A 22,117-nucleotide genomic window follows, 5' to 3' on the forward strand; every position below is an offset into this window, starting at 1 on the left:
ACAGAGTACCATACAGATCAGCAAAAGAAAACTGAAGATGAAGAAAAACCAGTACTGCTGGGCCAAGCTCTGGTGCAGAGCTCTATGGAACACTGAAGCCCAAAAATATGAAATGGAAGAGTCCAGAAATCCTCATGTATTTCAAATAACTTTTATTACAGTAAATTATGTAAATTGCTTTATTTTGTTAAGCTATGGTCATTAACCTTTTGCTGTGCCTGACTGGTAAGTTAGACCGCGTGATAGCTGGGCTTGTGTGGTGGTACTCTTGCGGCAACCAAGTATTTGACACGAAGCAACTTCAGGGAAGAAGGCCTTTATCTGGCTCACAGTTGGAAAGGATACAGTGTGCTGTGGTGGGGAAGGCAGAGTGGCCTCCACACAAGTACTCCTACGTACATGCAATCATGCATGCATACCATACACACGGAAATGGGAAAAGAAGTAAAAATAGCAAATCGATACATATATGAGTATAGATGATATAGATATGCATTTGAGTGATATACATAGAGGTAGAGTTATAGATGCAGATGACGTATAATATATTCATATATGTTATATATGCACATACAGTACACATACATGTAGAGAGAGCCTAGAGCCTCAGTATCATCATAGGGGCTGCAGTTTGCTCTAGGGTCTTTGGCTGTACCTCGTGGATGCGGGAAAATGTTGTGTGCTTCTCATTTACTCCTATGAGGTATGAACACAGGAAGTCCTTCCCCAGATGAGGAAACCAGGAAGGACAAGTCTCACCAGGGTGCAGAGTCCTCCATGTTCCAGGGTAGCGACACACAAGCACGTGACCTGCGTACACACAATTTTGAGATGAGGTTTAAGGTAAGTTTAAATACTATCAGCACTTTGCAAAGCAATCTTAGAGATTACATCTGTGACACGGTTAAGTGAAGTCTGTGGAAATGCATCTTGGGAGTTCAAAGGAACAGGAAATGCAACCTGAGACTTCCCTGGGGGCTCCGGACCCAGAAGAACTTCCAGTGTGCCTTATCGTTTTGCCCCAGAAAAGGCATAAGACAAATTACTAGCCACATTGTTTCCTATTTAAGTCTGGAACTAAAAGAAAACTTTTCTAAGTTTTTCCTCAGTTGTAATTTCTACAACTGAATTAACAATAGAAAATGTCAATGTGTCTGTGTCCTGCTCTGGAAGAGAAATGTTTCCTCAGAAAAATCTCTTCTCCCCACCTCTGTCCTGAGCAACTTTTGTCACTGCGTGACTTAGAGCCACTGTGTCACTTCCACATCAGACAGAAAGGAGGCCAGAAGGAATTGTGCTCTGTCCCCCTCCTTTCACAGTGTCTGTTGAAGCAAAGAACTTCCCAAGCACCAAAACAAACGCTTGTACTGCCCTTGATGCTAGAATGGGGGCGCAGCACCCCTTCTCAGTGTGCAGCGAGGCTTGAGTGCAGTGCTGAGCATAACTGTGCTGATCCCTAGCCTTGGCACCTGGAAGGGTTCAGCGATAGGTGTGCATTAATTCACTCTATTTCCACTCAAATGCTCTCCATGCTTAACTGCCATTTCATAGTTCTTTCTACACATGGCATCATGCTATAGTTTCACTCAGAAACATTGTTGGTTTTACATGGAATAAGACTTAGAAGTCTCAGCCTAGGGCCAGCAAGATGGCCAGTTGGGGAAAGGTGCTGACACCAAACCTGAAGAACTGATCCAGGCCCCAGATCCCATGTGACAGAAGAAGAGCATGGACTCATACAGACTCTCACCTCAACATGTAGACTATGGCAGACATGAACATGTGCATGCGCCCACACACACACGCATACACACACACACACGCACGCACGCACTAAGTGACATGGAATTAAAAGTTAAAATAAATAAATGCAAATGAGAATCCACCCATCTAAAACTAGGACGTGGTTTCTTTGGCTTTCCTGTGTCCCACAGTCCAGCTAAGATGAGCAAACTGCTTTCCTCCAAACCCGACTTAGCTCCAGCCATCTGCCCCTTTGACCTTACTTTCTTACTACTCAACACGCTCAGCTTTGCGGTTTTCAAGCCCTAGCTTAAACGCAGCTCTGTATCATATTTATGTGATATACATCTTGTGTTTCCATTTCTCTGGGAGAGAAGAGCCATCTTCTTAAGTGTCCTGGGATGGGTGAGGCTGACAAATGCTTGAAGCATCATGGGATTTGACATCTCCCTTCAATATGAGCAAAGAATATTACATGCACTTATGAGCAACACTAAATGGACTAAAGTGTGTGTGTGTGTGTGTGTGTGTGTGTGTGTGTGTGTGTGTAGAGAGAGAAAGTGGGGGAGGGGAGGGAATAATATAGAAGATGCAAATTTGAGGAGTATGGGAGACATAGGAGGAGTTGGAGCAGGAGAGGCAGGGGAGAAAAGAGTGTAAATACAAGTGTATGAAATTCTCAAAAAATTAAATTAAAACAAGATTTCAAGGGTCACTTCCTAGATCAGCTCACGTTATTGATCTGCTTGGTTCTTGTCGAGGGCCTATTAGCATGAAGCTCTTGGGACCTACCCACACTGTGCTAGCCAGTCGTCTGTCAAGTTGACACAAATAACAGTTATCTGAGGAGAGCAGCCTCAGCTGGGAAATACCTCCATCACACTGGCTGATGGGCAAGCTTCTGGGGCTTTTTCTTGATTAATGGCTGACATGGGAGGGCCCAGGCCTCTGTGAGCGGTCCCATCCCTGGGTAGGTGGCCCTGGGGTGCACATGAATACAAACTGAGCAAGCTCCGAGGGACAGGCTAGGAAGCAGGGTTTCTCTGTGGCGGCTGTTTCGGCTCCTGACTCAAGCTTCTGCCCTGCCTTCCATCAGTGAGGGAGGACAACCTGAAATCAACCCTTCCCCCTCAAGTTGTTTTTGGTCGTGATATTTATCACAGCAATAAGACACACGCTTAATATGAGAAGAAATGCATTCTTTATCTATGTCTTTTGACTACAGATATGTTGAAACCACCGGGAAGTTCTTAGCATGAGCTGTTAAGGGAGCCAAGGTGCTGGTGTGAGCAGCCGCAGCCTCTGTGGCCACTGCAGCTGCCTCTGACCTGAATTTCATGTTCTCACAATATATACCTGACAGTCCACTCCAACAGAGCTCTGGTCCTTTCTAATTAGGTTTCCATCACTGAGATAAAGCACCACGACCCAAAGTGACTTGGCAGGAAAGGATTCACTTCGCCTTAAAACTCTCAAGACACACTCCGTTACTGAGTGAGGGCGGGGCTAGAACAGGAGCAGGAACTCAGAGGCAGGAACCAAAGGAGAGGCCCCGGGAGGAATTCTGTTTCCTGGCTTGTTCCCATGTCTTTCTCCATTCCCTCTTTTGTACAGCCCAGGGCCACCTGCCCAGGGGTGGCCCCTCCCACATCAATTATTAATTTCAAGGAATACCCACAGACCTGCTCATAGGCCAATCACATGGAAGCATTTTCTCAGCTGAGGGTCCCGCTTCCCAGATGACCTTAGCTTGTGTCAAGTTGACAAAAACTAATGAGTAGAGGCCCCTGTGCTAGAGTGGTTGAATACTGAGTATTCTCAGAGGTAGTAGAATATAGAACTAATAAAACATTTTACTTTATCTCACTACACTTCCTCTGGCCTCTGAATATTGATAATTTTTACTTCACTTAAACTTTACAAATCTTTAGAATCACTGCAGCTTCTCAGCATGACAGAACATTTACAATTTGTATGAAAGATTCAGCATTTAAATTCACAGAAGCGTTTTTACATGAAGATGCTGAACAAAAGTGATGAATTTAGATTTGGCATGTTGGCAACCTTGCAAAGTTCCCCGCCCCTTCTTCCTTTCCCCTCTTCCCACGATGCTTCATGTGTCTTCCTCCTAGTCCCATAAATTATTCAAAAGGATAGAGTCCAGAATTTATATAGAATGCATATATTGCTATGGATTTTTTTTTTTTTTTTGCCTTTGCAAAAGCTGCTTGAGGGCAAGGAGGTGTGCATTCAGAGAGACTAGGTGAGGCCCCTTGTCCTTCACAATTCTTTATCTTCTTCCCACTTGCCTGTGGTCCAGAGAGCATGCTCAGAGTCACTTGGAGACATTTTATGCCACCTGGTGGAATTTCTTCGAAAGAAAATGATCTGGGGTCTGAATTAGCAGGCAGCGGGGTCCACACCTGAGGCATTTTGTCGGTGCTTAATATTACCAGCCTAAGTGCAGGGTTTCCCACTGTGCCCAGCAATTTAACCGCACTAGGCCCATAATAAAGTTTTTTTTTTTTTTTAATGTGAAAATTAGTCTTTAGTGAAAGAGACCTATTTTGTTAGCTGCCGGGTAAATTCGGATAAAGCAGTGGCATCCACAGGTTGCTCATTCCCTCTCCTCTGGTTAATGCCTGCGGATCATAGCCCGGCCCTTCGGGAAGGCGGCGCGGGGGCATGTTAACACTCTTTCCCATTAGTTAAGAGACGAAAGCAGTTGTAATTAAGTCCTTTCCCGTCCCCTCACCCCCAGGAAGTACAGTCTGATAATGTCATATTTAGCAATTAGTGATGCAAGTGTTTGCTCAAGCAGAGATTTCAGCAAAAAGAAAAGCACATGGACTAAAATGGGCTAACTGATCTGCACCGCTGGTCCTTGCTGACGAACCCCAGCGAGAACCAGCTGTGCCAAAGCAAGGTGCCGCAGCTATGCGTCCCCGAAGGAGGCCACTGTGGGAGCCCTGGCCAGGTGTCCACACGGCTTGTCCAGTTTGTTAGCTGTGTTCCTCCCCAGGGAAACTATTAGCTGCCCGCTCCGCTTCCGTATGCAGGCAGCTCCACGCAGCACCCCGGCTCTTCTGAGTTCACAGTCTCCCACGTGTTATGAGAACTCCCACAAAGAAATGAGAGTTTTCCCTCAGGCACAGACTGGGCTGAGCAAAGGTCGGTGTTGATGTGCTATGGAAAAAAAGGGTCTGGGCAACAGGGCAACGTCACAATCCAGTCCTTGACTCCATCGTTGGGGGGACACTCTTTGGATTGCTGTGTGGAGGGTTGGCAATGCGGGGGTGTGTGTTATGCATCAGCTAAACAGTGAGTCTCTGAGGAGGGCAGTAAGTCCCATGCCCACTATAGTGCTTCTCAAGGTGGCTTCTTGCTGCTGCAGCTCAAGGTTGAGCTCTTCTGTTGCGGGGTGTGTGTGTGTGTGTGTGTGTGTGTGTGTGTGTGTGTGATTTCATGGATATGAACGCCTTGCCCACATGTGTGAATGCATCATGTGGATGCCTGGTGCCCACCAGTCAGAAGAGGCCGTCTGAGCCCCTGGGACTGGAGTCACACGTGGTTGTGAGCCACAGTGTGTGAGTCCACTCGACAGCTGGCTGTCTCCCTAGCCCCTAGCTGGTGGTGACTTTTCGATTCGTGCCTGTCAGCATCCTGTGCATGAAGAACCACCCAGTCCTGAATGTTCCGCGCCAGGCTGATCATAGCAACGCGAGAAGCTGCTCTCCGCAGCCCCAGGGAATGCTTCCACCCCTCGCTGTCTGTGGCTGTCCCCTTAAGCCGCATCATGCAGAGCTGCTTAGGTGTCCTCCTGCAATCTAATATCTACTTTCCGTAAATATCCATGGCAACCACATCACTTCGGTATTTGTGGATGGACTGCATTCCCTGGCTCAGCTTTGTGGATGTGAAAGAGTAGGGAAGGAGAGCCAAGGAGCTGAGGTCAGGATCAGCATGCTCCCTGCCTCTGCTGCTGCTGATCTACCTGAGGAGTCAGGTCTGATGGGGGAGGGAGCATGTGCAGACCCTGGCTTAAAAGAAAGTCCTCTGAGTGAGAAAGGCAGTGCTCTGAAGAGCAAAGAAGAGGAGAAGAGGAGGAAGGAATGAAGAAAGGGAGGGAAAGAAGGGAAAGGAGAGGGAGGGAAGGAGGTGGTCGGGAGAGAACAAAATCGCTGAACATCAGTGTTCCCACAGGGAAGAAAAGAATAAACTGACTGTACTGCCTGGTGGAAGGCTTGCAAGAGGCGGAGACAAGGTGTCCAGGAGAAGCGGCCCAAGGCCCAGCACAGCACAGAGGTTCAAAGTACATGCAGCAGGTGCCACTGTAGTTAAATAATTACAATATATTATAAACAGGAAGAGACACCCATAAGTCTTCCAAAACTGGAAATTATTTAAAAAATAAATTAAAAGGTTGCTGATAGGAACAAAAATGAAAGATAAAAGGAAGAGTAGAAGATATAAAGACATTGTAATGAAGCAAATGGTCCTTTGCTCTTCGCAAGATTATTTCAGAAAGGGCACAGGCAGACTGAGCTCATGATGTCAGGACTTTCCTGGGTCCCAGCCATCTTGCTTTGCCATTCTGTCACCATGGACAAAGAAAAGCTGCTCTTGTGCTCAGTTGGTTTCTCAAATAATAGGGCTTGCAATTTCCTGAAGCTTCCTGTGTCTGCACACAAAAGAGTGCCAGGAAGAGTGTAACTCTCTCTCTGGTTGCTTGTAAGAACACCTATCTATTTGAACCACTGAAGACGTTAATAGCTGTGTCAGAGCCACAGAATTCAAGCCTAAAAATGTGTCCTAGCTTATCCTACAGAAGGTTTGGTGGCTCCTTGGATAAATTAAAAATGAAATCAACTAAATCACAGTTTGCCCCTTCTTCCTGCCTGTGCAGAGCTGTTTCCTATTGGACTCGGTCTTTCTTGCTCATTCCTCTACAAAGTGTTGCTGGCCGATGTGAAGATTGTCAAGAGTGATCATGAGAAAATTAACTCCGAACCTAAAAGAGAGCTATAAGAAAAGAATGAGAGAATACATTCCAGAGAACCACATTTCAACAGTGTAAGGAATGGCTGAGAGTACTTAATGGGAATAAAATCTCAGATACTGATACTGATATTGACTCAGCAGCAGCATCTTAGATCAGCACTTCTCAACCTTCTGTTCATCACCGAGTTGAGGGGAGGGTGAATCACCCTTTCACAGGGGTCACCTAAGACTATAAGAAAGCACAGGTATTTATATTATATTCATAGCAGTAGCAAAATCACAGTTATGAAGTAGCAACAAAAATAATTTTATGGTTGGGGTCACCACAACATAAGGAACTGTATTAAAGGGTCGCAGCAGCAGGAAGGTTGAGAACATTTAGGAAAAGCATACTTGGGCAGGCAGTATGATTTGGTGGAAAAGGTCTCTGGCATCTAAGCCTGATGGTCTAAAATTTGATCCCTGAGGCCCCTGTAAAGGTGGAAGGTGATAATGCTTAATAAAAGTTGCCCTCTGACCTCCACATACACAAACTCATGTGTCTTCCAAATATTGAGGTTTGAAGAAAAACAGGTCGGTGGAGGTTTTCTCAGAAGTGGCCTTCAGTGGAGAGTGAAGACTCCCAATGACAGAACTGTAGATGAGCAAATCAAAGAAGTCCTTTTAATTAAAGGAGAACACCATTTTCATGGTCACACAGTGCAACAGAACTGAAAGACATCACACAACGAAGACTAGCTGTCGGAGAGCAGCAGAGGGAGGACGTTATGGCTTCTGTGCGGAAATATCCGACTGTGGCATCCTAGTGTGAACTCACAGGGACTGGCAGCACACACAGGGCCTGCACAGGTCCAAGCCGGATGGGTCCCAGTGCTGAGTGGACCTAAACAGGCAGCTATCTCCAATGCACAGCTACTCACAAAAGAAAAATTAGTTTCCCCATTGGAGTCTTGCTGGGCAAATAAATCACACTTAAGGCAGGTCCCATGCCCTGCAGTAGAAAGCTGGCACAAAATGAACTCAATGGCAGTTTTGAAGGATTTTTTTTTTGTTTTGGTTTCATAATGCTTTGTTTGTTTTTATAACCTTGTCTGCATTATGGTGTCCAATTTTGTACTTTTATGGGGTTTGTTTGTGTGTGTTTCTCCTACTTTTCATTGTTTGGGATTTTATTTATTAATGTATTGCCATTTTCTGAAAAGAAAGAGAAAGAAGGTGTGGAGTTGGAAAGGTGGGGAGGGCCCGGGGGGAGACGGAGACCGGGTGTGAGCTGGGGTCAGAGGCGGCATCAGGGACCATTCACACTGCCTGGAGTCCTTGAAGAGTTCTCTTTTCTGGACCACGTGCTCGGCAGTCCCTTCCACCCACTAGCTGTATCCCATCTCAGCCACTACCGATAGAGAGACGGTGGGAGGCCACAGGTGCGATGGAAGGTGGGGTGAGGCAGAGTTGAGAGAAGGGCACATGCAGCCTAAGGGCTGCCTAAGCGCACGACATATTGATCTTTCAGGGATTGATAATGTTTTAACACTCTTGTCTTGGTAACTTTCCTTTATGGCTTTACTAAGAAACTAGACTAGCGCAAAAGTGGACAGAAGCCCTAGAAACCCATGTCAACATATCTTGTTCATATCCAAGATTGCTAATGAAAAGTAATCACGTGACCTGTCACTGGCTGGGTCTCTCCTGATGACAGTGCCTGTGCCTGCCTGTTTAGAGCTCGGTGGCACAGGAGAAACCAAGATGCTCCGTGTCCCAGAGCCCCAGAGCCCTGACCTAGGAGGTGAACTTACCCTCCTCCAGAGTCCTGCTCTGAAATCCTAACCTCGCAGCACCAGGACGTGGAGAAAGCTCTATCTCCTTTTAAAAACCGAATACACTATTTATGAATGGATGAGTGCGTGTGATCAAGAGCATTCATGCGCACCACACCATGCCTGAGGTCAAAGGACAGCCTCATGAAGAAAGGCCTCTCCCTCCATGAGGATCCTGGGGACAGAGCCCAGGTCATCACACTCGGAGGCAAATTCCTTTACCCGCTGAGCCACCATGCCAGCCCTCCTTTATTATTGTTTTTGCGTATGTGCATATGTGTATGTATGTTCACACGTGTGGATGTGAGTTCATTTGCAAATGTCTGCATGTGAAGGCCCAAGGTTGGTATCTGCTGTCTTCCTGGATGCCTCTCTGTCTTCAAAGTCTCTCACTGAACGTGGGGTGCTGCTTTTTTGGAAAATCTGGCCAGCCAGCTTGCTCCAGGAGCTACAGGTCCCTGCCGACTGAGCTGTGGTCACAAGCACCTGTCTCACGCAGCCAGCATTTTATGCAGCCTCTAAGATTGTGAACTCTTGTCTTCATGCTTGCACAGAGAGCCATCTCCCCAGACCCTTCACGCTTTAATTTCCCCTTTGATTCCATCTGCCAGGAACCAGCAGCCTGAGGCTCAGAAGAGAACCTCAACTGGGCTGAGCATGACAGCAAATTGACTTTGAACTTCCAGCCTATGACTCAGGGAAGAAATTTTCTACAGTTCCTGAAGCAAAACAAGTGGGAATATACTTCAGAATCCCGAATTTACTGATATTCCCTGCCATAAGCTCATATGCTGAAGTTTGAAAAAATCAGAAGAAAAGTGAACACTGGGAGTTAATAGAAGCAGAAAATTTTCCAAGGAAGGAGAAGGAACTCATCGCTGAAAGTGTGAGTTATTAGGAAGGAATGGGGTGGGTGTGTTTTCTGGTCAGGTACACTCCTTAGCTGTGAGCCACACTTGGTTAGAATGGACCCTGACCCTGAGTGCCCTGTTTACCACTGTTTGAAGACATCTCCACACTCAGGCTAGGACCTTCGCTCACTATATACTTGAAGGCTAAAGGCAAGCCCCTCCTTTTGCATACTCCTGAGTGAAGAGCCAGCCTCAAGAACTGAAGGCGGGTATCAAGGTGGCCACACATGACTGGCTTTGTGTGTGACCCCCTGCTGTTTAGCTGTCTGGGCTCCTGGGCCAAAGTGAGCTGGCATGTAAAACGCCACAATTGCAGTCGCTAGCGTGCCCATACCCCGTGAGCATCTCATTCTCTGGTTATAAATATATTTGCTTCCCCAACAACGTTTGAAGTTCCCAGTGGGCTGGAAAATCTTACCTTTTACGTTTGATTGAGCTAACATATCTGAAATCCTATTTTCCCATTCTTTGCATTAATAATAGCATTCTTTGATATATAAATTTGGGTTCTATGTATTTGAAAATAATATTTCAGTTTTGTCAGTTATGATAATTTATTATGCAACTCATCCTGTGTTTTTAAAAATAACACACTTTTGTGCTTTAACAAAACATACATTTAAAAACAGAAGAGTGTGAAGAAAACAAACTGGGCGTAGGGTCTACGGAGCTCCCAGCTGCCTCCAGGAAGCCCCCCAGACAGTCCTCTCCTGCCTCTCCAGGAGACACTGTAAACGTTAACTCTGGCCATGGTGTTCCCACCTTTTCCTGTCACTGGGGCCCAGTAGATGAGAACAAGAAGAACTTCTCCAGTGGAGATCCTTGTAGAGGGTTCTAGGCAGTACAGACACATCAAAATGAGACATGATATTCAAGAGGCATTCCCTGTGGGACCAGGTGCAAGCTAGGCCTGCAGACAGCGGCAGGAAGAAAAGACCAGGGAGCCTGGACACCTCCAGACCCATGATGGTCAGAGGGGCAAGAGGCTGAGTATCCACGGTCCCAGTAAGAGGCCCCAGAGAAAAGAAAGGGCCATTGCACACCAGACTAGGAGAGAGAGTCAGGATTCATACTCAAAGGACCTGGCCAGAGAGTTTGGACAGAATCCAGGTGGATACCCAGTAAGCAGGGTCTGAATGAAGCTGGAGGGGGCATGGTATGGTGGGAGTGGCACTGACAGCTTGAGGACATCATCCCTGAGATTGTGGCTCTCGGGCTAGGAGACAGGTCCACTGAGACCTTATGAAGACCGGGAGTGATTTGACATGCCTTAAGCCACTTCCTTCCCATTCAAAAACAACAACAACAACAACAACAAAACCTGATATGCCAGTGAGGAACTGGGGGCTGCAGGGCCTGGCCACTACAGCAAGATTTCATCCTTGGGGAACTTTCTAGGCCTGGAAGGTCACACTGCCTCTCTTGAGGTTTGTCCAGAAGAGAGCTAGCCAGTGACGGTGATGGTGGTGGATTTGTGTTCTTGCTTCCTTCGCAAGCAATGGAAGATTAGTGTGTGTTTCTGGCCACCACACACACAAGCATACACCCACAAACACATAATTGCGAAGTCTAGGGATAGATGTAATATGCATAACTATGTCCATGGTGAAAAAATAATCTAGGGCATTATCAAATACTGAGAAATGAAATATCCCAAAATGAAATAACTCAGTACCTACAAAGAACTGGACATAATTGTTTTTCTTTACAACGACATATGTGAAAGAGCAGATAGCAATTTTCCTAAGTAACCTCGTAAAGCAGTTGATATTATCTACCTGCTCCTTTACTGCATCCCTCTACCTTTACTTAGCTGGCTCTCATAACTGGAGAACACTTGCTATTGTTCTACAAAAAAGCAAATGCGCAGGCTCCAGACAAGAGCTACACATATCCCTACATTACCCCTCCCAAGAGTTCGACTGCCACTGGATGGAAATGCAAACAAAGCTGCCTAGATGTAGGGCTATGGAGAATTTCTATTTTATTAATCATTTTGAATCAAGTAAAAATTCTCCGTCTGTAAAGGGAAATGTTAAGAATGGTATCTGTGAGCTGGCGTACAACCAAGATGGAACAAAATAGAAAGCAATTGCCATGTTTAAAGAAAAAGAAGGAAGAAACCTGCCGTGTTCCACAGTAGCCCACGTGGCATCTTAGCCTCAGTTTCCTTTGGGTCATGAAGAACACATGGGGCTCTTTCTGAAGCCATTACTCGGTGTGTCTGTGAATGGATAGGTGTTAACACTGTGGCTTTAAGGAGGAAGAGTGCCAGGAGTATGGCCTTCTGCTCTGTGGAAACCTTTCAGGGTACAGATGCCAGGCCCTTGCGGCTTGGGGTGGGGGCTCTCCCCAGGCCCTGTGTCCGGCACAAGCTGCAAAGGCCTGTGGTTCACCTCCCCTTTGGAAAGTCAAGCCAATGATGTGCTTTTCGAAGCAATGACAGTGCCTTACGCTCGGCGACAGGAACTTCTCATACATCACCCATGCAATAAGCATGTGCGGTGTGGCCCCGAGGGCTCCTGAGGTTTTCTGGGTGAATTTTGTTTCACAGCGTCCTTTGGTCAAACATATCAGGAAAGTCTTTTTAATAAAAGCTCTCAGGGTCTACCTCACACTCTGCAGTTGGGAGCCCACTGCCCAGCGAGACACTCCAAAAGGCCACATACACCAGTGTAAGGTCCAAGCAAGGGAAAATTTAAAAAGCAAAAACAGTGAATTTGTTGGGTCTTTTTGTTTTGTTTCGTTTTGGTTTTTGTTTTTATTTTTGTTTTGTTTTTACAGTTTCATTCCTATATTTTCATGGTTGTTGGTTACTCTTGCAGAGTGAAAGGAAGATAAAAAAATTAGCAGAGCTCCATCCTGCCTGTCTGCTCTGAGTGAAATGCTTCCAGCTGGATCAGACGCAAAGCCAACAGCTGGAGTCCCTGCCTCCGTTCACCCATGCTGCATTCTTATCCCCTGTGTCCAGCACCTCTGCGAGAAATTCATTACCATTATTTCTTGGTGAGTCCCGTGGCTGACCTCTCTCAAGTGTGGCTTGGGAGTGTCTTACAATTAGCTTAATGTAGCACAATTAATATCTTCTCTTTCGTCCCTTTTTTATTCAGCAGGAACCACCGGTGAGCGCAGAGCCATCTTTTAAAGGTAAACCTTGTCCAGTTACACACAGGGATGGAATCGCTAGAGAGCTATGATTTCTCGGAACAGAATATCTCCATTTGCATAAAATATTTTTCTTTGACAGGGTGCCAGGAAGAAGCACCCCATGGGGTTGCACACATGCTCTTCTGAAGGCGTTAAAAACAGGAGTAACTGACACAGTGGCCTCAAAACAATTACTCTCTCCCCTGGAACCCTTCTGCCCCTTCCTGACTCAGGAGACCATGACTCTTGGTCACCCAAGGGCCCAGGATAATGGACACAGGAGATCACCTACATGATGTAATTCCACATGAAAGAGACCAGGTCATTAGTAAGGCCAAAGACAGCGACCATGACCCTGAAGTTGGTTGGGAAATAATGGCTGGAGTCAAAATTTAAATAAAATTGAAATCTGAGCAAGTCAAGAGATCTACAAGCCTTAGAGACAAGTGGTCTAGCCAACCAATATCACACTTAAACACCAAGAAAAAAAATAGGCTCTACTCTCAAGGGTGTACTATCATATTAGACAGAATGCCAATGATTGAAAAACAAATACCTTTCTTTAAAATATCAAGCAGCAAAAGGAATCCACCTAAACATAGGATTCTGGAGTTGTGGGAAAATGGAAAATGGAAGGTTTTTGGTTAAAGATATTGTTTGTCAATACAGAGATGTGACAGTTACCTCTGGTTGCCCAGACTGGCCACAGTTCCTACACAGTCACAGAAACCTCTCTTTGTGGAGGTGGAGGCTGCTTCCTGAAGACATTAGCATCTGCCTGCTGGACTGAGTCCAACAGCGCATGCTCTCCATCCAGGGCGAATCTCATCCCAAGAGCTGAAACCCTGAACTGAACCAAAGGCCACTGAGAAGGGTGTTGGTTCTGACTGCCCTCCCATAGGAGCAGCAATGCGTTCCTGCCTTTGCGCGGGAGCTGAGCCACCAGCCCATCTCAGCCCGGAGCCTGGGAACTAAACTATCCTCCCTCTGGACCTCCCTCTCTCCCCCAGCTTTGAGTACATGCACATACCTAAGGCTCTGCCTGCACACGCACACATACGTGCACACGGTAGCAGTTCTGTCTCACTGCGGGATCCAGAGTGGACATTTGAGTCACGTTCTCACCCGCAGGAGTAGAACCGTATTGCACATGACAGTGTGATGTGAGAATCTTCCTCTTTGGAAAGGTCTGGGGTTCGGCACGTCTGAAGGACCTCAGAGCATTCACACGGTTTAACCAGCAGAGCCATTGGGCAACAAGCCACGGGATAGCGGCGAAGCTTAAATTCTCTTTTCGTTTCTGCTCCTCTAAACTGATTTGCTGACTTTTCCAGCTGCCGTTAACCTGCTGTGCTTGGCACGCCCTGCTCGAGGATGCTGGATGAGGTGCTGGCCGAACGGAGAGCCCCGTCTGACAGCTGCAGCTACAGGTGCCTGTAACCCCAGAGCCAGGGCAGGAACCTAGAAATGTGCCCGCTAGGTTCACAGGCAAATTTCAACAGCACTTGAGGATTTCACCTCCTCGTCTCGGGAGAGGTCGGAGCATTTGGGTTCTGGATAATTGTGTCAATCCAGGAGGAATTAACCCTGCCTCTGCTCGGTTCAGAGGCAGACCTTGTGTCAAGGCAGTGAGGAGAGAATTCCTGCTCTGGCCCGTATGGTGTGTACTCTGACAAAGAAATGCACACACATACGCCACATCTGCACACACAGACCTAGACACACACCTTAGATACTCCACTGTTACAGTTCTCTTTAGTTTCCTATGTGTCTACCAAGTAAATACCTTTATTTCTTTCCTCATCCCTCCTCATGTAACCCAGGTTATCTTGATTTCTTACCATATCTACGTGTTGGTCAGTTACACCGTGGTCCTTACACAGTGGCACATTAAACAAAAGAGTCCACAGCACTTGAGGATTTCACCTCCTCTTCTCGGGAGAGGTTGGAGCATTTGTACTGGGTTCTGGATAATTGTGTCAATCCAGGAGGAATTAACCCTGTGTTCCTGTGTCTATTCAGACTATGAGTATCATGTGAAAAACAGGCATGAGTGCCAAGGTTATCATAGACGTGTGACTGTTAATATTTCCATGTCACATGACCTAGCCATAGATGGCCAAACTCCTGGTTAAGCGCTGTTCCTGAGGAACGGCTGCAGAAGTGTTCTAGGGCAGAGGACTGAGGAAGGAGGATAATCCACACATCCTGGAGGGCCTCCTGAAACCCACGGACAGCCCAGAGAGCAGACGGCAGAAGGAAAGAGCACTCCTCCTCTCTGTGTCACACTGCATCAGCCATCTTCTCCACTCAGATCCCAACCTCATCATCAGTTCTCCAAGTCCTCCAGCATGCAGACAGACCTCCAACACTGCATGGACAACTCCAGGTGACTTCCCGTGATGTGTGTGTGCATGCAGATGTGTCCATGCATACACACATGTGCTTGTTGGTTTCGTTTCTCTGGAAGGTCCTACCACATCAACTGATAGCTTTAAAAAACTGAAAAAGAGAAAATCCAAGAGAAATAAAATGTGACGGCTTTTGGACTTTGTCTGTGGTTCCAGTAGATCTTACTTTAGAAAGAGGCAAGGAGGCCGGTGCCTGTCAGCGCAACTTATTTTAATTCCCGTTCTCCTTTATCCCTCCTCAGCTGTACGAGCTTAGACAGGGCACACCAGCTCACTAGACATAGGCTCTCCGCACATGCGACAACAACCCCATCAGCTTCCCAGGATGGCTGCACAAGCAGCAGAAAGGCGTCGCTCTCTGTCTGGAGGCCACAACTACAGTGTTCAGAACAAAGGCCTCAGTGAGGTCGGCCCACGTGAACAGCAGAAAAGGCTCCGCTGGGGTCCCTGGAGTAAATACTCCCAGTTGTCTCTCTGTCCTTGGGTGGTGGCCAGCTGGCTTTGGCAAGCCTTGGCTTGCAGAGGCTTCTTGTCTGCTTCTCTGTCTCTTCACGAACTACCACCTGGTTGCCTGTCCTGTGGCCCTCCATATGTGTGTCCTCCTCCCCCTCTTTATGAGGTGTTATGGTGAGCTTCATTCTATAGGGCCAACCACCTGCTGAGTCTCAAGCCACCTAGGTCACTTATTGCACAATCCCTTTGTGACAAAAAAAAAAAAAAAAGGCACCTCTCTCTCCTTCCCTGCTTCTCCTTTTCCTTTCCAGCCTGTAGGACTACCTGACCTGTTATATATTTGATGTCAATAATTTATGGCCTTTTCTCCCCAGGGCAACATACAAGGTTCGGGAGGCCAGAATGTCCTCAATGTTGTTCTCCTCCTTTTCCCACAGCTTCTTAGACTGTGGATCCAGACACCATATGGGACTACATAACTGAACACGGGGTTGTGAAAAATTGCCACCAGTAAAGATTTTTGGACACTCAAGGAAAAGCAGTTAATTCAAAATCAAATGTGTCGTGAACTGAGCTGTTCCCTTGAGCCCTCCTCACCGAGGCCTTGGTTCTGAGCACTTAGTACGTGCGTGCGTGCGTGCGTGCGTGCGTGTGGTATCACACATGCTGTCACACATGTTGGATCATGCAACGCTGGAGAACAGTGTTTGAAACCTCTCAGCTCAGATTTCAGACTACTCTGTGCTGCAAACCATAGTGTTTTCATGGCACGTACAAAGCGATCTGCACTTATAGAAACATAATAGTTTAATTACAGAAAACAGAGACTGTTCATATTTTCACACCATCATCCTCAGCATGTAAGCATCAAATTGGTGGATTTTTTGGATTGCATCGCATTAAGATGCTAGATTTTAAAATTTGCTGTTTGAGCTGCTCACTCAAGTTCCATAAAAAAAAAAATCATTACATGAATTTTGGCTTGGGGATTAAGACAGAATTTCAGCAATTTCTGCAATGGCCCAAAATATACTTCTGCCATTTTGTACTACGTGTTTATGCAAAATGCCGTCCTCAGCACTAGTGATTATAGAATCAAAACAACAACCAACTCTGAAAAACACTGAAGATGTTCTGCTTCCTGCAGCATCGAACACTCAGCCAAGAGTTAATTATTGATATAAAAATAAGCAAACGCATGCCTCTCAGTAGTACGCAGATGCACTTTTGTCTTTAATAAATGGTAAAGGTACACCTACCCACTTGTTTTATAATTTCCTTATGAGTCATTGTCAGAAAATGTTTGGCTGATACACCTAGTCTGTACATCTCTAGACGTGGAAATCACACACATACACAATTCCCCAGCCACAAGAGCTTATACTTGAGCAGGGGTTAGGAAGCCATGCTTCGTCCCCATGGCTTAGGACAGAATGGACAAAACAGGAAGGACCAGACTGGGAAACAGAGAAGCAAGAAATTATCTGAGTCATGAGTGATCTAAGACTGAAGCCACAACACAGTCCATCTGCAGTGAAGTCCAGCCTCAGAACGTGGGGACAGAGCAGGGTAGCCCAGACACAGAGCCTCAGCCTCAGCAGTTTCCTTGTTTGTATCCAAATGTACCCCAGATATCATGATAGATAAAAACCACTAATTCAGAAGACTAATATTTCCAGGTGGTCTGTAACAGGTGCTGTTCGTGCAAAAACTATGTGAAGCATCAAGCACTGGAAAATATGAGAGATGGTTTCGCCTCGAATCCTTGGGAGCCATCTGACTGCACCGTCCTTCCTCCCAGCCCACTGAAGCCCAGCTGCGAAGGTTGTATGTGTTTTTCTTTGTATTTTCTTTTATTGGAATCGCAGGCTGTTACATGGTGTCCCTTAAAAATTTTAAAAAGGTCGTGTGAACTGGGGAGCAGATCAGTTTACAGTTCTTTTGCATCCATAACAGTTATTAAAATAAAATGCTATTATTTCTAAATCATTAATTCTTCAAACTTTTTCCCCTCAGATAGCTCTAATTTCTTTATTGTTTTTCAGAGTTTGGAAATAAGGACTGTTTTCCTGGGCTTCTTGGCCAACTATTTTGCTTTGAAGATATGACAGCAGGAGGAAGTCTGCTTTTGCCAAAATAAAAAAAGAAGGGGGGGCTTCCATGGAGCTGGCGGTGCTGTGCACCAAGCACCTGACCTTCACCCACAGGCGTGGAGGTTGGGCCTACAGCTATTTGGCTTTTCCTGGACGATGGCTGGAGAATATCTCCTAAGAGGAATGTTGAGGTTACTCAGCAGTGTGTGCACGCGCGCGCGCGCGCGCGTGTGTGTGTGTGTGTGTGTGTGTGTGTGTGTGTGTGTGTGTCACAGTAGATATTTTGGGCTAATTTTTCCTCTTAAAAAGAGCATCCTGTGGTGTTTCTGAAGTAGAGAGCTGTAGGTGACCCAGCGTTTAACATCGCTGCATTCAGCAGCATCCTGTGCATAGGCGCCTGGAATGGAGAGAGGAGCACCTGCAGGCATTTGTTTCCCCTGGAGAGTGGTAGGGCACTCCTGGTGCCTGGCTCTCCATCAGGCCTGAGGTCCAGCTTGGTGCCTGGGAAGCAGAGAAAGGCCTATAAGGGGGAGGACTGAGGGCTGAGCTCACACTTCCTGCTTTCCCCTGGTAGCCCTCTAGAGGGGACACCCTCAATCTGGATGAGGGCCTGCCTGTCAGTTCATGCCTGGAAAGGCCTGTTAGACCACACTGCTTTGCCAGATTCGCTGTTAGTAACATTTAGATTCTATATTTACTGTCTGGTGCTCACAAACCCTGCCACCCCATTGAACGCTAAAAATTAGAGATGCCAACAGACGGGAGGGTGGGACAGTCCCTTTAAAAAACCTGGCCGCTTTGGCTACCAACGCCTGGCAAACCAAGAGGCTCCTGGAGCCAGGGCCCCGCGGGCCCGGCCTCCCGCCCACTGCGCTGCCTGCCAGGGACGCAGTGTACCTCCCCTCAGCCAAGAGCGGCCAGCCTGCCCAAAGCCTTTCAGCGGGAATTAAATTACCTGCTAACTGCCTAAACAGCTCCTGTGTGGCTAGGGGTCTTCGTTCATTTCATTTCCTCGGGCCAGGGGAGGACAAAGGTAGCAGAAAGGGGCACGCGAGGAAGTGAGGAAAGAGCACTGCGCATGGTGGCTTGCCTGGCTCCTGGCGGCTAGTCCTGGCAGCAGCTCCCGCGGGGCACGGCAGCTCTTGGGCGAGGCAACTTGGACCCGGTTACCGTGGCAACCTGTTTCCCTGGTTACCCAAGACAGGCAGTCCAGGAGGAGCCAGCTGATGGGTATGCTCTGGTGCTGGTGGCATCTGCGGGGAGGTGATGCCCGGCACAGGGGGAAGGCCTCCGGGGGTAACTAGAGGGCGCTGCGTTGTTCCCAGACAGAAACTTCACCCCACAGCCAAGGCCATCATGCTCGGCAAGGCCTGCAGGGATCCTCACAGGCCACTGGCACCGCCATCTGCATTCTGGAACTAATCCTAAATCTGTGTTCAAGGACTGTGAGAGGAGAGGGAGGACGAGCTCTAAAACTAAGTGCTGGGGGAGTAGCAGAATTGATGTGGCCTATGAACATGGGAGGAAAGTATTTAGGATTCTAGGGGGAGACGTGGAGACAGCAAGAAGGAACTTGGGGTGTGGGAGATAGCAGTAAGGGGGAGATGAAAAAATGCGTAATGACATACACACATGAAAACGTCACAATGAAGCCCGTCATTTTGTGTAGTAACTTACAGAAATGATTTGAAAAGTGAAAGGCAATCTTTTAAAGGCTATTTCCTTGGCACCGGGTCAGGTCTCAAAACACTGGGGCTAAGACTATGTTAGGGTGATTTGGAAAACTACAGGCCAGTGTGACATTTCAAACATGTCAGAAAAACCTTTCCCTAGGAGATAGGATAGGATCGGTACACTGAGGTAAGAAGATGGATTTGAGCTCCTCCAGGGATCCTGGTGTCTCCTGTTCCTGTAAACCAAATAACGCAGCATTTCCCCTTAGGTCTTGACCAGAGTCCTTCCACTACTGGAGAAAGCCAGGAAGACTTTAACACAGATGCTGTACCGACTTGCAAATTCTGCCAACTTATTTCCTCTTATAAAGACAAATCAAAAAATAAACAAAACAACAACAAGCACAGACCTGCATAGCACAGAAGCAAAACCCAGGGGGCTGCTTCCTGGCCAACAGCTTCCAGGCTCTGGCTGTCTGGATGGAAAAATATGTTTTGGGACCTAAATTCTCCTAAGTTCTCCCCCAACACCTGTGAGTCCCATGTTTTCTGGAGGAGGGTGCCTTCCTCGAACACATCTGGTGCTCAACCAGCTCTTCTGCAGGAAGAAGAGCCGCAGAAGCCCCCACGAGCGCTGGCCTTCTGCGTGCAGTGTCCCGTGGCAACCCCGCAGTTTGAACAGACCACCACAGATGTTTATAATGGCTTCCTTAACTACCTGAACACACAACTACAACTCAAGACTCCAGTGACCCATGTCTTTGAGGTCTCTGCAACGGCCACATAACCTCCAGGTAGGCGAGGGCAAGGTACGGAGTCAGAAGCCTAACCCCCATGGGTGCTGTGGGAGCCCTTCCCTGGGCAGGCTTTCCACACCTATAGAGCACGAGAGACATCATTTTAACCTTTGGGTTTTGTCCGAGACAGGCAAAGAACGTGGCAGGAGAAGAAAGCATGGGGAAACCAAGTCAGGCGGAGCCTGTAGCTCCACGCTCACAGCTGTCATCCGTGCCCTGGAGCAGGGGTGGATGTCCCCAGTAGGGTCATTCCTGTGGCCTAAACGATGAGAATGAAGCTGCTGTTGTGTTGACTGATGCCGCCTGTATGTCCCTCTCACAGAACTGGAATACAGGACAGTCAGTTTCCATTGGTAAAGGAGTCTGGGCGGAGAAACCATTGCCATACCTGCTAAATCCTAAGGATTTGGATAAAATCGCCATCATGAGATGAAGTACAAAACAGAAATACAATGGGTGCATGCCTAAAGGATCATGGTTTGCAAGGTAGACTTCTGCCACCACAGTGAAGGGCTCTGTAAATCCTGACCTTACACCAGGGTACTGAAAAATGACCACGCACAACTGAGTTTAGAAAGTCATTCAGGACCTCAAGTTGGCCAGAAATATTGAATTACACAGGATCAGATAGTATCCTGAAAGTTGGCTTAAATTTTCATTTTACATGTATTTGTTTATTATGTGTGTGTGAGTCTGTGCATCTCTGTGTCAGCACTTGCTATGACACATGGATTGATGTAGGGGTGATAAATTAAGTGTTTTGACAAAATCTACTGAAGGGTCATGTTGTTAAATACAAACAGCAGTGATTTTGAGAACTCTTGAAGTCTTCCAGCATTCTCACCAAAGGCGAATTACTCCTTAGGTCAGGTAAGCAGATATCTTTTCTTCTATTCTGCTGATAAAATACCGGAGGCCAGGGTTATTCACACCCTTGCTGGTGCTGCCATGTGTGTGTGCACCTCACACACTGAGCACCCTAAAGTCTCGTGTTCCTTAGGGAAAAACTTGAGCCAGCTGCAAAATAAACATTCAGAAAAAGAAAAGGGAGTTCTCTGGAAGCTCATCTGTGTAGGACAGAAAGATTGTTTTGTGGTTTTTTTTGAGGGGGTGAAGTGGGGGTTGTTTCAGTTTTGTTTTTGTTTTTTTTTTTTTAATTACAATTTAATTGCATTTCCACCCCAACCCTCCCCACTTTCCTTCACATTCACTAATGCATGCTTATATGTAGAAACTTATATATTCCAAAATATAACCTGTTAAATGTAGAGGAATGTTAATGTAGAACACAACTGTTCTGGCAAGAAATCACATCCAAAGACCTTCTAGGTCCATGTGATCCAGATAGAATACAAACACTCCTTTAATCCAGGAGACAGAGGCAAACAGATCTAAGTTCAAGGACAGCCTGGCATAGAGCAAGTTTCAGGTAAAGAAAAGCTTAGGTCCAATCATGGTGATGCACGCCTTTAATCCCAAACAATGAAGGTAAAGATAGTTTGTAGAAGGAAGCACCGTGTTTGACAGTGATGTCTAATTGAGTGGCAGAAATGGTGATGAATCAGAGGAGACTTGACAGAACAGGATGTGCCCAACTTGTGTGAGAAGAGAGAGGAAAGAGAAGCTACTTGAGGGGCAGTGCAGAGAGAGAGGAGGCAGTTTTACCAGGACAGTAATAGAAAGAGGCAGGTTGAGGAGAGAGAACTCAGGTAAAGACTGAATGAGCCAGAGAATGAGAAAGAGCTGGGAGATTAGAGCAGATTGCTGGTATTAGTTTGAGGCCAAGGAGAGCGATTCCGAGGCTGAGAGAAAAGCCATATTGAATAAGTCATCTGGAAGAGGAGTTTGATCCAGAACAGCTGAGTTGCACCAGCCAGCCCAGCTGGAACAAGAACAGCCCAAAAAGAACAAGAAAGGGTGAGCTTGCTCAGCAGTAAGTCTGAGGCTGAACACATTCTAGGCCTCGGTTAGCAGAAGGAGGCAGTAAGCCTCTGAGACAGCAACTGAAACAGACAAATAAAGTTCCTTTTGCAGTTAAGTCAGTCTTATGTTACTTGCATGTTTGACTTGTTTT

At 46.8% G+C, this 22,117-nt stretch overlaps 1 long non-coding RNA gene across 1 annotated transcript; it reads right to left on the minus strand.

Moving 5' to 3' along the window:
* Positions 1-219: 219 nt before the first annotated feature.
* LOC132652262 (uncharacterized) lies at positions 220-18,637 on the minus strand. The gene is made up of 3 exons (XR_009589732.1): positions 18,529-18,637; positions 14,458-15,118; positions 220-810 (listed from the first exon to the last, which is right to left on the minus strand). It is a non-coding gene; the product is annotated as an uncharacterized LOC132652262 (long non-coding RNA).
* Between the last annotated feature and the right edge of the window lie 3,480 nt (positions 18,638-22,117).

The sequence above is a fragment of the Meriones unguiculatus genome, chromosome 2, assembly GCF_030254825.1.
Source record: "Meriones unguiculatus strain TT.TT164.6M chromosome 2, Bangor_MerUng_6.1, whole genome shotgun sequence".
NCBI lineage: Eukaryota > Metazoa > Chordata > Mammalia > Rodentia > Muridae > Meriones > Meriones unguiculatus.